The sequence below is a fragment of the Neoarius graeffei genome, chromosome 3 (genome assembly GCF_027579695.1).
Source record: "Neoarius graeffei isolate fNeoGra1 chromosome 3, fNeoGra1.pri, whole genome shotgun sequence".
In the NCBI taxonomy this organism is placed as follows: domain Eukaryota; kingdom Metazoa; phylum Chordata; class Actinopteri; order Siluriformes; family Ariidae; genus Neoarius; species Neoarius graeffei.
Genome location: NC_083571.1, coordinates 4,285,614 through 4,297,620, shown reverse-complemented (window position 1 = coordinate 4,297,620; position 12,007 = coordinate 4,285,614).

Below are 12,007 nucleotides of genomic sequence, written 5' to 3'. Positions count from 1 at the left end.
TCTCTCTCTCTCTCTCTCTCTCTCTCCTCAGCAGATGAATAAACCCAGCACTGATGAATTACGGCTGCATGCTGGACCTAAACACCACATCAGCATCACTCATACACCAAGTACACACACACAGACACTGCTTCTGCCCCTCCCTCTCTCTCTCTCTCTCTCTCTCCCTACCTACCTACCACACACACACCGATCTACTGCAGCAGAGCACGTTTATACCGGCCAGAGGAGCCGGAAGTGGCGTCACCACCAACACTCACCCAACACTCCTATTGGAATTACTATCTATTTATTTATTTTTATAGTTTCTGCTCATTTTATCTCCCAAGCCGAATTCTGACTCAGTAAACTCAGTGTGTTACTTTCATGGAAAGTTATTTATATACTCAGTGAATTAACTTGTCAAGTTTGAGTGCAGTATTTAATGGAGGTGAAGTGAAATACTGTCCTCATGTGGCCTAGAATTTAAAAATTTGCCTCAGCAGTGAACCGATTCAGTTCTACTTCACAACTTTACTGTGTGATAACATCATCCTGTACACGGATCAGCCGGAACATTAAAACCTCCTGCTGTATTATGCAAGTCCCCCTCGTCCCACCAAAACAGCTCTGCTGCATCGAGGCCTGAACTCCACAAGACCTCTGAAGGTGCGCTGTGGGATCTGACGCCAACACGTTAGCAGCAGTGAGGTGTGAGGTGGAGCCTCCATGGATCAGACTCGGTCATGTTCCTGAGCGTTATCCTGCTGAGAGTCCAGTACCATAAAGGGGTGAAGTTGGTCTACAATAACGTGTAGGTTAGTGATACGTCTCAAAGTAATATCTACATGAACACCACGACCCAAAGTTTCCCAGCAGAACATCGTCCAGAACATCACACTGCCTCTGCTGGCTTGCCTTCTTCCCATAGACACACACACACGGCTGTCCACATGACGGAAAAGAAACCATGATTTATCAGATTCCATTGCTCCATGGTTCAGTTCTGATGCTCATGGGACCACTGGAGGACTTTCAGTGGTGTACAGGAGTCAGCATGGGCTCTCTGACCACGCATCAGGCCATGCAGAGACATGTCAAGAGCTTCAGTTAATGTTCCCATTAGAATAGGAATTGAACACACACACACACACACACACACACACACACACACACACACACACACACACACACACACACACACACACCTCCAGCCCATTTCCACACTCAGAATGGTGTAGAAAACAAAAACCATCCTGTGAGCTGAGGGTCTCCAGGCTGCTGATGAGAGAGATCAGGACAGAACCACAAGACTGGGTGGAGCTGACAAGAAGGATATACTGTAGAAACAAAAATAATCACTCTCAACATCCCTGATGAGCAGAAAAGCATCGAAGAGAGACTGCAATTGTTGCTTTTAGTGTTCTTCTTCCTGTTTATTGTATAATCTTACATTCTGAGTAAATAGCAAAATGGTGGAGAACGATATAGAATGCTTTAAACAGTTTTTTTTTTCAGGTAACTTGAAACCTGAAGCCTTTTCCACAGTATTTCATCAATTTCCTTTTTGTCATGGGATTAATTACTGGATAAGATGGTCCTTTAGTATCAAAAACACACGCAGGAACTTTACACGCCGCCCTATGCCACTTTATATTCCACTCAGAGTTTCATTTCATTAAGAAGCCATGCCATTAAAGGTTGGTGATATTGAGTGATGGGTTGAGCTCCAGAGAGCTGTACGTGATCGATTTCTCTCTCTCTCACACACACACACAGAATGCAGTAAAGAAAAGCAGTGATGTTAAAAAGAAGTCGAGTAAGGAAGGAAAACTGATTAAAAGAGACTGTTTTTCCCAATAACTCACCAAAACACTGGGAAAAAACTCCAACAACAATGTGCCATAGAAAACTTGCGCAAAAAAAACCAACCAACCAACCAACCAACCAACCAACCAACCAAACAAACAAACAAAAAAAACCCAGTCCTAAAACACTCATAAAATTTTTCATTAAATTTCAAATAACCAGCTAAAACACTTGGGGGGGGAAGCAATTTTTCTACCTGCAAAAAAAATTCCAAGTAGCAATAAATAAATAAATAAATAAATAATATATAATTTTTTTAATTATTATTTTTTATAATGGTCCTCTATAACTGGACAAATAAAACCAGGGAAAAGAAAATATGAACTTACTGGTGAGAAAGTAATTATTGTCCAGAGTGTATGGAAAAAAATATTCAAAAATCTGGTAGAATGTAATAACTGTTCAGAATGTCATGGGGAAAAGAAATAAACAGAAAAACATACAATAAAATGCTGAGGTATAGTGTTTTTTAACATTTATTTACAGTCTTACTGCGGTCTGAAATGACTTGTGTGTTACTATGAGACTAAAACTGCTATCAAAGCCCCGTTACTGGGAAATCAAGGCTACTGGCAGTACATTCATCTACTGATCAGGCATTGAGATCACCATTTTTATAAAAAGGTGTGTGTGTGTGTGGGGGGGGGGGTCTTAGCAAATACACAAATATAACAACAAATGACAAACAAGTGAATAATTATTTTCCATATAAAACATATGCAATTGTTTTATTTTGTGATGCTAAAACCATCCAAATATAACAGCATCCTCTCTCTCTCTCTCTCTCTCTCTCTCTCACACACACACACAGACACACACACGGAGGTTTAATTTCCTGTGTCCGTGCGTTTGGAGATGCGATGACCTTTCCTCTGTTATATAATCAAAGCCAAACAGAGTTCAGGACTAAAATAAACACAAATGTACCCTCAGGAACATTAAAACAAACATTAAAGGGGCTGTCTCACCCTACCCAGAATCCTCTGTGCCGAGTACAAAGTTGCCATTTTTGATACTTATTCAAAGATGAAGAAAAGGGTCAAGAGGAGTTTCGAAGGAATCAATAACCGTGAATTTGTGGAGGTTTTGCTGCATAGAGAGCCAGCAGGTAGCAGTCACGTGCTTTCAAAACAAAAACAACGAACCGGATTCTGGGAAGGGAAAGAGAGTTGGCCCCTTTAATATTAACATGAATATTAACACAAACACGTGTTGTCAGGCAAAACAAACCTCGCCCGGCAGCACTTATGATGAATATGAAGTAAGATATCGCAAAAAAAATAGGTCCCGTATGAGTCCATGTGGCTACTGCTTATAAATAACATTTATAAATTTTATTTATATTTCAGAAATTGGGCGGCACGGTGGTGTAGTGGTTAGCGCTGTCGCCTCACAGCAAGAAGGTCCTGGGTTCGAGCCCCAGGGCCAGCGAGGGCCTTTCTGTGTGGAGTTTGCATGTTCTCCCCGTGTCCGCGTGGGTTTCCTCCGGGTGCTCCGGTTTCCCCCACAGTCCAAAGACATGCAGGTTAGGTTAACTGGTGACTCTAAATTGAGCGTAGGTGTGAGTGTGAGTGTGAATGGTTGTCTGTGTCTATGTGTCAGCCCTGTGATGACCTGGCGACTTGTCCAGGGTGAACCCCGCCTTTCGCCCGTAGTCAGCTGGGATAGGCTCCAGCTTGCCTGCAACCCTGTAGAAGGATAAAGCGGCTACAGATAATGAGATGAGATTTCAGAAATTTAGTTTTCTGAAACCATGTCCATACAGTAAAGATAGCATATATATATTTACTGTATGAGGCAGTAGCCACAAAAATGAACAATTTAAAAAAAATCACAGAAGTAAAATATACAGTGGTGCTTGAAAGTTTGTGAACCCTTTAGAATTTTCTATATTTCTGCATAAATATGACCTAAAACATCATCAGGTTTTCACACAAGTCCTAAAAGTAGATAAAGAGAACCCAGTTAAACAAATAAGACAAAAATATTATACTTGCTCATTTATTTATTGAGGAAAATGATCCAATATTACATATCTGTGAGTGGCAAAAGTATGTGAACCTCTAGGATTAGCAGTTAATTTGAAGGTGAAATTAGAGTCAGGTGTTTTCAATCAGGTGTAAGTGGGCACCCTGTTTCATTTCAAGAACAGGGATCTATCAAAGTCTGATCTTCACAACACGTTTGTGGAAGTGTATCATGGCACGAACAAAGGAGATTTCTGAGGACCTCAGAAAAAGCGTTGTTGATGCTCATCAGGCTGGAAAAGGTTACAAAACCATCTCTAAAGAGTTTGGACTCCACCAATCCACAGTCAGACAGATTGTGTACAAATGGAGGAAATTCAAGACCATTGTTACCCTCCCCAGGAGTGGTCAACCAACAAAGATCACTCCAAGAGCAAGGTGTGTAATAGTTGGCGAGGTCACAAAGGACCCCAGGGTAACTTCTAAGTAACTGAAGGCCTCTCTCACATTGGCTAATGTTAATGTCCATGAGTCCACCATCAGGAGAACACTGAACAACAATGGTGTGTATAGCAGGGGTTGCAAAGAGAAAGCCACTGCTCTCCAAAAATAACATTGCTGCTCATTTGCAGTTTGCTAAAGATCACATGGACAAGCCAGAAGGCTATTGGAAAAATGTTTTGTGGACGGATGAGACCAAAATAGAACTTTTTGGTCTAACTGAGAAACGTTATGTTTGGAGAAAGGAAAACACTGCATTCCAGCACAAGAACCTTATCCCATCTGTGTAACATGGTGGTGGTAGTATCATGATTTGGGCCTGTTTTGCTGCATCTGGGCCAGGATGGCTTGCCATCATTGATGGAACAATGAATTCTGAATTATACCAGCGAATTCTAAAGGAAAATGTCAGGACATCTGTCCATGAATTGAATCTCAAGAGAAGGTGGGTCATGCAGCAAGACAACGCCCCTAAGCACACAAGTCGTTCTACCAAAGAATGGTTAAAGAAGAATAAAGTGAATGTTTTGGAATGGCCAAGTCAAAGTCCTGACCTTAATCCAATGGAAATGTTGTGGAAGGACCTGAAGCGAGCAGTTCATGTGAGGAAACCCACCAACATCCCAGAGTTGAAGCTGTTCTGTACGGAGGAACGGGCTAAAATTCCTCCAAGCCGGTGTGCAGGACTGATCAACAGTTACCGCAAATGTTTAGTTGCAGTTATTGCTGCACAAGGGGGTCACACCAGATACTGAAAGCAAAGGTTCACATACTTTTGCCACTCACAGATATATAATATTGGATCATTTTCCTCAATAAATAAATGACCAAGTATAATATTTTTGACTCATTTGTTTAACTGGGTTCTCTTTATCTACTTTTAGGACTTGTGTGAAAATTTGATGTTTTAGGTCATATTTATGCAGAAAATTCTAAAGGGTTCACAAACTTTCAAGCACCACTGTACCAAGTGTCTGTACTTTATATTATTCTACTCTTACCTCTTACAGTTTTTGAAACTGAAACCTCCGAACCGAGGCTGACATACACACGCTGTCGCCATGACCCAAACTCTTATTTTCTGGAAATGGCCCAGCACTAGAGCTCAGTGGAACGCACTTTCCCTCTGTAATAAGCACAAACATATCTGAAAGCGATTTCTTTAGTCTAGTCCATTTATCTATAATAATAAATCAACAGAGCGGGAAAGTTTTTATCAGTGGGGATTAAAAGTGGGTGTGGCCAAACCCCCTTTATTTGCATATGTAAACGAACCAAGAAACCATGCAATGACAGCACAGTGTATGCAAATGAGACAGATAGTGATCCAATCAGTGTGTTTGTGGGTGGAGTCTTTCTGAGGCAGCGAGCCTGCAGTCTGAGTGCAGAGCTTTTTGGTCACCATGACCTTGACCAGATGACCCTCAAAATATTGGAGGTTCTATTTGAGACAAATGCCCATCTATCCTGAAAGTTTCATAAAGTCATTTTCCCGTAATATCGTTTACAAAACAAACAAACAAACCCAACCGAAAATAATACCTCGCCCCCGGTGGACTCTATCCCGGGCGAGGTAAAAATGATCACTATTGCAAATTGAGCTCGTGTGTGTTTTGATGTTTTTCGTGGTTTCGCATTAAAGAAGGAAATGGAGATCCTTTAGGACTGTCCAGCATCGAAAAATTGGGAAATCTACTCTTCCTCACATCAAAATTTGAAGGAGCGTCGTTTCCAGGGTGACTCCATAGTGATACAACAAAGGGTGAAGCCATTATTATCCAGCAATCAGCGAAGCCGAATCACCGCAGCGGGCTCCCTCAGTGGAGCCCCGCCGGTAGGTCTCCCCGAAATCCTACAGATTCTGTTCTTACAGGTTCTGCTGTTTCCTTGTGCCATTTTCTTCTTCCAGTTGTCTGCAGCGCATTTTTGTTCTTGTTTCAGTGCACCCCCCTCTCACTGACAATCCAAGATGTCTAGGAGGAAAGGTGGTATCCAAGACGACGAGCTTGTTTCTATGTCCACACTAAAAGATCTACTAGACAATCAAAAGGAAGTCTTCAACAGCATGCTTGAACTGCAACAGAAGAATTTCAGATCTTTTATGGAAACAACACTGGAATGCCACAACAAAAGATTTGACTACCTCATACGTGAAGTCCAAGAAATCAAGGTCAGTCTGCAGTATTCGCAAAAAGATATTGAAGACATCCACACTAATTCTCACCAACAGGAGCAGAGAATCAAAGAGATCGAATCAAAGATGTTGCAACTGAAAGCCGACATAACCTCAAATCACAACAAAACAGACTATCCGGAAAACCAGACACGGCGTAACAACATTTTGATAGATGGCATAACTGACATTAAGGAAGAATCATGGGAAAAGTGTGAACAAAAGGTAAGAAGCCTCCTGAAAGACAAACTGCAGCTAGATCCAAAGAAGATCGAAATCGAATGGGCTCACAGAAATGGACGCTTCCAGCCTGATGCACGCCCATGGTCAATTGTAGCCAAGTTACTGCGGTTCAAGGATAAAGAAGCCATCCTCCAACGTGTGAAGTACCTTAGGGGCAGTTACATATTCATTAACAAAGACTTTTCTGAGGCAGTTAGACAGAAAAGAAAGGAATTCATCCCAGAAATGAAGGCCGCCAGGGAGAGGGGTAACATCGCCTACCTGCGCTACGATTGTCTTATCGTGCATCCCCCAAGACTGACAACCAGAAGTACTTCCCAGAGGCATTCCAACAAGGAAGGAACGGATACTGGACATCGCAGACCCGACCCCAGATCCTCCAGGACAGAAGCTGGTGCTTCCACCCCTGACATCTGAGACTCCTGAACTGTTTTGAGTCGATCCCAGACTGCATCACATGAACACCAATCTGTTAAGTAAACCAGACATGACCACTACTTCTGATCATTCCTCAGTTAGGGCACTTGATCCTCTGAACATAAATTCTCTCATTTTTAACCCATTTGATGTAAATGATGATAGTAATGCGACACCCATTTTTGATCTAGATCCAGACACCAACATACTTTATAACCATTTCTGTGCTTCTAATACTATCTCACAGTATCATTCTGAAGATTCTTTCAAGAAATTATCAAACTCAGGCAAAGGAGACTCCCGGTCTATGATCCACATTAACATTCGTAGTCTTCCGTGTCACTTTGATGAACTCAACAACTACCTCCACGCCTTACAATTTAAGTTCTCAGTTATCGCTTTGACAGAAACATGGTTAACGGGAGATACCGTCCAAAATTTTGATATACCGGGTTACAATAGTATTCACCGTGTTAGACTAGATAGGATAGGAGGGGGAGTTACATTGTATATAAAGACTGGGTTGAAATATGTGGAGAGAAACGATCTTGACTTCCAAAATGACGAAACGGGCACTCAGAGTATCTTTATTGAACTGATGAGTACATCCAAAAAAGATAAAAATGTAGTTATAGGATGTATCTATAGACTACCTAACACAAGCATTCATGACTTTGATGAACAACTGACACAAAGCATGAGTAAGGTCAATGGAAAAAACAAGCCTTGCTACATATTAGGAGACTTCAATATAGATCTCATAAAAAGTTCTAATTCCCTCACTGCAGATCATATAAATAACCTATTTTCTTCTTCGTTTGTTCCACTAGTATGTAGACCAACAAGGGTAACCAACAAATCTGCAACACTAATAGATAACGTCTATACAAATTCCTTAAATAGTGACGATAAAGTAGGTGTTCTGGTTACAGATATTTCCAACCATTTTCCTATATTTATAGTAACCGGGATTGAAGAACCTAAGATAACAACGGATAGATACACATACCGACAAGTTAATAACAGAAACACAGAGAAATTTAAAGAACTGTTGCCTGACGTATCATGGACCGAAGTATTAGAGGAACCTGACACTGAGACAGCATTTAATTTATTCCATAATATTGTAGGAACCATATATGATAAAAGCTTTCCTCTAAAAGCCCCAACCAAAGTTACAAAAAACCATGGCTAAGCAAAGGATTACTCAAATCAGTAAACAGGAAACAGCAACTATATAAAAGATACCTAAAAATTCCAACGCCTTTGACCAACACCAATATAAAAAATATCGAAACAAACTCAATCACATGTTGAGAACTGCAAAGAAGGAATATTTTCACAAGAGGTTTACGGAAGCAAGTCTTGATATAAAGCAAACATGGGGAGTTATTAATGAAGTACTAAATTGTAAAAAAAATGACAAACGCAGGCCCACAAGAAATAAAAATCGGAGATAAAATCATCAATGACAATGTTGAAATGTGTAACGAGTTTAACCAATTCTTTGTTGATATTGGTACTAATCTAGCAAATAAAATTTCAAGAATGCAAAAAGATGCCTTAAGCTACGTTAAGGCCCCTAGAAATTGTTCCCCGTCACTTTTTGAACCAACATGGTTTTAAATTTAAAAGACTCTGCCACTGGATATGATGAAATTAAATCTAAAGCCCTAAAGATGGCCGTTCCCCACATCCTCACTTCTCTCACCCATATTCTTACATTGTCTTTCCAAAGTGGAGAGGTTCCCACTGGGACAAAAACTGCTAAAGTAATCCCTGTCTTCAAAGGTGGAGACCCAACATCATTTAACAACTACCAACCAATCTCAGTCTTGCCCAGTATGTCAAAACTGTATGAAAAGCTTGTCTATAATCGACTGATTGAATCTCTCAACACTAATAATATCCTATACAAACACCAATACGGTTTCCGCAAGCGTGTATCCACTTCTCTTGCCCTAATACAACTAGTAGACAGAATATCTACAGCCATTGACAAAAACGAATATACAATTGGAATATTTTTAGATTTATCAAAAGCTTTTGGTACAGTAAACCATACCATACTCCTCCGGAAATTAGCTGCTTACGGTGTTACTGGCATTGCATTAAATTGGTTTCAAATTACCTGAATAATAGAAAACAATATGTGACTCTGAATGGAATCAAATCTACCTACAAAGAAATTCAATGTGGAGTACCACAGGGGTCAATTTTGGGTCCTCTACATCAATGATCTAGCAGAAGCCTCCTCAATACTGTATTTTATACCGTTTGCCGATGACACCAACATATTCCTTTCTCACAAAAACTTTGATTCTCTGATACAGCTGGCTAATCAAGAATTGAGTAAAGTAGCTGCATGGTTTGAAGCAAATAAATTATCAATAAATACTAAAAAGACAAATTTCCTTATTTTCTGTAGTAGAAATAAAAAAAAGTTATGATATTAATAAGGCCAAAATATTCTTAAAGAATGTTTCTATTATGCAAGAGAGACAGACTAAATTTTGGGGGTAGTAATAGATGAGAAATTAAATTGGAAAGCCCATGACTCTGTCATAAGTAAAAAAGAGTTGCTAAAACAATTGGTGTTATTGGGAAAATCAAATACGTTATCCCTCAAAAGACTCTTAAAACTATATACAACAGCCTCATTTACCCATACTTGACTGACTGTAATATTGTTTGGGGATGCGCCTACCGTACAACTCTACACCCTCTTATAACCCTCCAAAAGAAATTCGTAAGAATAGCAACTGCTTCTGACTTTCGATCACACTCGGCTCGCTTGTTTCAAAAATTAAAAATACTAAATATCCATGATATCAATAAATTACAAATTAGTATCTTCACATTTATCTTCCTGGCAAACAATGTCCCCAATATATTCGACAATTTCTTAAATCCTAATTCACTTGTACATAATTATTACACCCGACAAAGGAATCAGCTCCATATTCCTCTCTTCTGCACATCATTAGCACAGTCCTCCGTAAAATATAAATGTGTCACAATATGGAACAGTCTTCAGACAAATATACGAACAATTTCCTCTTTTCTGATGTTTAAAAGTGCCCTGAAAAGCCATCTCATAAGCCATCATAGTCCCTTGTAATAGCCTCATATGATCAGTTCTTATTTTGATTTATATCATTAAGTATTTAATTATAGAATAGAATAGAATGCCTTTATTGTCACTATACATGTGTACAATGAGATTAAAGCATCTCCAATAACAGTGCAAAACAGTGTGTAGAGAGAGAGAGGAAGAAAAAAAGGAAAAAAAAGGGAGGGGGGTAAGGTGCACAGTCCTGAGGTGTAGGTGTTGTGTTACACATTATGGAGTGAGGTATTGCTCATTGCACATTATAAAGTATTGCACATTATAAATTATTGCATGAGAGAGTCACATTATAAAATAAAATATTAAACATTATGAAGTATTGCAAGGTAAGGTAAGGTGCACAGACTTGAGGTGAATGTGTTGCGTTTCACATTATGGAATGAGGTATTGCACATTATAAAAGTACTGCACAGACAGAGTCCCTTATAAAGTACTGCACATTATAAATTATTGCATGAAGAGAGTCACATAGTAAAATAAATAGACTGTAAAGTCAGAGCATATCCGAGTTCAGGGCGGTTATGGCTTTTGGAAAGAAGCTGTTTTTGAATCGATTTGTCTTTGTCCTTATTGTATTATCACTCTCGATGTATTATATTACTTGTATTATTTCATTTATAGTCACGATTATTGGTAATTAAGATTATAATCAATTTTAAATAAGTATAGAGGAGGAGGGCCTAGTATAAGCGATAAACGCTTTTTCCCTCCTCCTGTACTTGTTTTTTTATTGTTTATTGTATTATGTTCTTTTTTGTTGTGCAAACAAATAAAAAATATATTAATCACCATCCTCCACACGCATGGCTGGGGACACTTGTGAGTGACGGAGAGAGAAAACACCATAACTCCCCTCACTCATACCCCTTTTCGACCAACAGGGAACGGGTTCCTGATCCGGTTCTGGTCAGGATTCTTTGAACTTTAGTGCCAGCAAGCAAACCGGCCCATGTTTTCACCAGTTTTGAGTGGGACCGTTGTAATCAAGGATGCATCATGAACAGAAGGCGTGGCACAATTCACAATGAGAGAAAATCATCAGAGCAAGATGGCGGAGCTCATTGATTACCTCCGAGCTTTTGTAGTGTTGTTGTAGATATTTGTTTTCGGTCCAATTTTTCCCCTGTAGAACTATCCTGTTTCATTGGTGTTCTTCAGTGCTGTGCTCCACTTCTTCTCCAAACTAATGACACACCCACTGATGTCACAGATCGTGCTGAAAAAAACCCCAAAACCCAGTGATATTTTGGTTCCAGCTGGGAACCAACTTTTCAGGTCTTAACCAATTTATTTTTGGTCAAAATACTCCCAACGGTTCAGGATTTGGTGCGTGAACAAGAATGGAACTCATTCCCTGTTGGTCGAAAAGGGAGATGAGAGCACAGCAAATTTTATGGACTTGAGCTCCAGATGGTTGCGGCAACATTGAAATTCGAACTCCTGATCTTTGGATGATGGGGCGAACGCTGTTCTGTTGGGGGCATGATGATGATGATGAGGCTGTTTGGAGCATACGAACATTAACCAGGTTTAACCAGTGATTTAGATCATGACAACAAGCATGATGACAGCACAGAGTTTTACCAGAGCTCATCAGTGTTTAAAGTCACTGTGTGTGAAGTCAGCAAACATTTTACAGCTCGACTGGGAATCCTGACGGACAGGAATGTTTTGTGCATCAAGTGAACGTCACATTTCATCCTCCAGATTAGGTTTTGAATGACTGAC